The 3,893-nt window shown below is 32.4% G+C and overlaps 1 long non-coding RNA gene across 1 annotated transcript; it reads right to left on the bottom strand.

Moving 5' to 3' along the window:
• Positions 1–1,691: 1,691 nt before the first annotated feature.
• LOC111510737 (uncharacterized) lies at positions 1,692–3,661 on the bottom strand. The gene is made up of 3 exons (XR_012465725.1): positions 3,147–3,661; positions 2,640–2,966; positions 1,692–2,115 (listed from the first exon to the last, which is right to left on the bottom strand). It is a non-coding gene; the product is annotated as an uncharacterized lncRNA (long non-coding RNA).
• Between the last annotated feature and the right edge of the window lie 232 nt (positions 3,662–3,893).

Here is a 3,893-nt window from a genome sequence, read left to right as displayed (position 1 = left end):
TGGAGGCAATGAGTTAGCCCAAAACAGCATTTATTAGTGAAGATACATTTTGAGTACCGTTTTTCCGTTGCAACCTTATAAAGAGAACGGCGGATTTTTTGACACAACTGAGAAAAATATTATGTGTAATTTCTCACAATGTTTTTCCTTCATTGGCAAAAAATAGCACCATTCAAAGTTCAATTATCTTCTTTTATATACGAGGAAAGTGAGAAAAAAGGAAGAGAGTAAAGTACCTTTATTTATTGAAATAAACAAGTTATCGATGGAAGTGACTTAAAGTTTTACATAATATTTCCTCAAAATAAACAATTTCATATTTCAATTATAGATCAGTTCTTCGAATAAGGTTTTTGTGTAAATGAAAAATAGAAGTACTTACTCTTGAGCTATTCTTCAAGTTTTTCATTTCCCTCGTTTACAAAAAAAGAAAACTGAAGATTGAATAGTGTGTTTTTTGAGGAGTATTCATGAAGAATAAAATTTTCTGATAAATTACAAATGAGCTTTTTTCCCCTTGTGTCCTATCTATGTACTCCAAATCAGTTTATTTTTTTTAGGATCTGGAGGTGATTGAAGGTGTTGAATTACCTGAAGTAAATGTCATTTACAGTCAACCAAGAGATCCAACTGAGGAAGTTGATCATCGGAAATCAATTTTTGAAAAACTTATTTTACACAGAGGAAATATATTCAGAGAGTTGGTAGAGGCTGTTCAACAGAGGGAAATCTATTTTCGATCAGTTCAGATAGAAATGATTCAGATAGAAATGGCGTGCGGAGGCATATCAACTTCTAAATTCAAATGACATAGGATGTCAAGTGACACCTCGTTGAAAAGGTAATTCAATTTTCGGACGTACGTACATTTGAAATGTCAAGTGTAAGTACGGATCTGAATGGTACACTTACATAGATAACTTTTGAACGGTTTGAAAATGATTTCGAATGATATTACCGATAATACTTTTTGAGTTATTCATCACTAAAATTTTCGAACATACACAATTACAAGATTAAATACATGAGAAAATTTATTCACCCAGTCAAAAAAGGAAAATGCTAAAAGCTAAACACAAATGTTTGATCTTGAACAAATTTGAAAAAGACTACATGTATAAAAGAAACTATGTCATTTATCTAAGCATTGAAAGCAAGAAATTCGTCTATACTGTAGAAGCAGTTATCCAACAAGAAACCGGTGGTACAAAGTATCTTCAATGCAATTACTCGACAGATAGGGGCACATCAACTTAAAATTACAAATTGTATGGGGGGTTAAGGGGCACATAGTTGAAAATATTATTCATATCAAATTCAAACTACACATCGAACAGAAAACATCCTGAGCACAGTTGAACTACATTTCATTATCTATAACTTCTCGCAATATTGTTTTTCCAGCTTCAGATTTGTAAAAATGATGATTTTTTGAAAAATAGTCTCTTTTTCCCCGATTTTCTCAGTGGAAAATGCACCGATCCGGCCGCTTAAAAAAATATTTTGAAGGTTTTATAATTCTATTCGAAAGTTCTATTGATTCTAAACCTGTATCTTCGATACTTTTGGAGATATTTGCAAAAAAAATATTTCTTGTTCAAAAAAATCCACAAAGCGATTGTTTTCATTTACGAACTATGTTATGAAAAGTAGTATAGGCCATTTGCGTCTTTTATTTTGTGTGAAAAGAGCCTCCCACTTTTATCTACAGCTTGGCCAATACTATATCCTGCATAACTTCTTTCTGAAATGATTTAAATCATGAATAAATGAATTTCATCACTTTAATTAGCCCAATAATGTAAAAATTTCATCTCTCAAACTTTTATATAATTGAATAGTTGCATTGGGATTTCTTGGTAGAGAATATCGATTTTCTGCTATTAATATCCTGCACAAACCATAGATGTCATCATCACATGTATTTTTGCTGGATACGCAGTTATCTGTTAGAGCATCTGAGGCAAAATTTGGAATATGGATAAGGTAACTTCTGGATTTATATAATAACGGCATATCGAACATTATTGAAGGTCTTCCAATGGGCATATTTGAGTTCCTCGATTTCTGTATTTTATGAACATTCCATTCCTGGGCAATTTGATCCATCTCGTCCTGAAACATTGAATACAAACAATATATCAACTATGCAAGTTTGCAAGGAAAGGGTATTTTGATGGTTGGAAATTCTGTACTGTAAAGTTAGCGGGGGAATAATAGACTAATATGAGATTTCACTGTTTATCATTTTACCATCTATAATCCTTTTGAATTTCACCAACATTGAAATGAATGGAATTTCAATATATTTTTACTAGTAAGCAGCCTCTAGAGCCTTGGTCAAGAGAATTCACATTGATGGAGCATCTGAAAACATTTGCTGATTGTTAGCCAAATTTCAATTATAATAACATGAACGCATCTGATTCCATGAAATGTATAAACGGATTATTTTGTATGTGAAATTCGATGCGACAAACTGGCGTAGATTAGTCAGTCATTTTATTTCCCTCTCCTCCATCTATTAGCGCGAGTTCTCTTCGGAATCCTCAAACTATTGATTATTACCATAAATAATTAAAATCATTGTCAATAAGTATGATAATTATAACATATGAATACGATCATTATATACGCACCTGAATGAGTTCCATGAAACAAAACTGGATGAGACATTTGTCTAGATATGTCCCACAAAAATGTCCGTCATCTTTCAACTGATGAAATAAATTCATCCAGAATTGCGCATTATGTTTCCGTAGAATGGACCACCATGCCTCGATTCGTTGATTATGTACGCTCTTGCCATAAATAAAACACGGCTTTGAAGATCTTGTGCCAAACAATTCATGTAATGATTTCTGTATTTTTTCAATACATGTGTTCTCTGTCCCCATATCACACCTCAATGTTTCAGGGCATCCGCCAATCATTTTAATTCCGTCTAAAAAGTAGCCACCAATAACCTGTGGAATTGAGTTGAACATTAAATCACACAAAGTGCAATACAATGTAACTTTATTGAGAAAAACTGTAACAAAAAATCAGCTTTTCCCAATGAAAATGCACAAAAAAAGCAGTCACTCCTAGATGGAAATTTTTCCATTACATTACACATGTAAACAATTAATTCTTATTTTTACCACCTTTGGATCACTTGACGTTATACCAGCTCGAAGCCAAATAATGTGGCTTGAAAATCCATCTATGCAACCATTTATGCAGATGCCAAACGGCTTCGATTTATCATAAGAGTCCAAGTGCCATAGGTAGTTTGGCCCCTTGTTGAAGTACTGCCGACGCCTCAACCTATTCCGCTTGCGAGTTTCAACTCCTTCAGGGTCTAGTAGCCAAAGTAGTTCTCTCACGATATCTTGTGTAACCACTAAATTATTTTGAATGCATCTTAGATGCATCCATCTGTATCCTTGCAGCTGGCCAGATTTCGTAATTTCTTGTCGAAGAAAGTTCACCACATTTTCAATTCTTGAATAATTCTTTCTTCTGTATAATTTTAATCTGCTCAGAATCCGTTTGAGAGTTCTTGCAGATATACATTTATTATGGAGAAACTTGAGATAAGCTAGAATGTCTTTTTGTGAAAAACCATATGCGAAATATTTATTCACTAGATGTTCTGTATCATCAACCTGAAAATGAAGAAAATAATCATAAGATTATTCGTAATGATATAATAATAATTATATATTATAAATATATAATAATAATAATAATAATAATAATAATAATTCGTAAGATTACGAATGGCTTTTTCCTACAACAAAGATGCAATGAAATTTAGGATTTTATTTGTTTTTCATTTGAAAAGGACCCACACGAATATCTCAGAAATTTAAGCTGCAGTGAAAACAATGAAAAATCGTTTATCAATT

Source organism: Leptinotarsa decemlineata, unplaced genomic scaffold (genome assembly GCF_025532065.1).
Source record: "Leptinotarsa decemlineata unplaced genomic scaffold, Ldec_3_MD MMD2_P_RNA_scaffold_14, whole genome shotgun sequence".
NCBI lineage: Eukaryota > Metazoa > Arthropoda > Insecta > Coleoptera > Chrysomelidae > Leptinotarsa > Leptinotarsa decemlineata.
The sequence above is the reverse complement of the archived record's forward strand: the minus strand, read 5'-3'. Positions and strand labels throughout refer to the sequence as shown.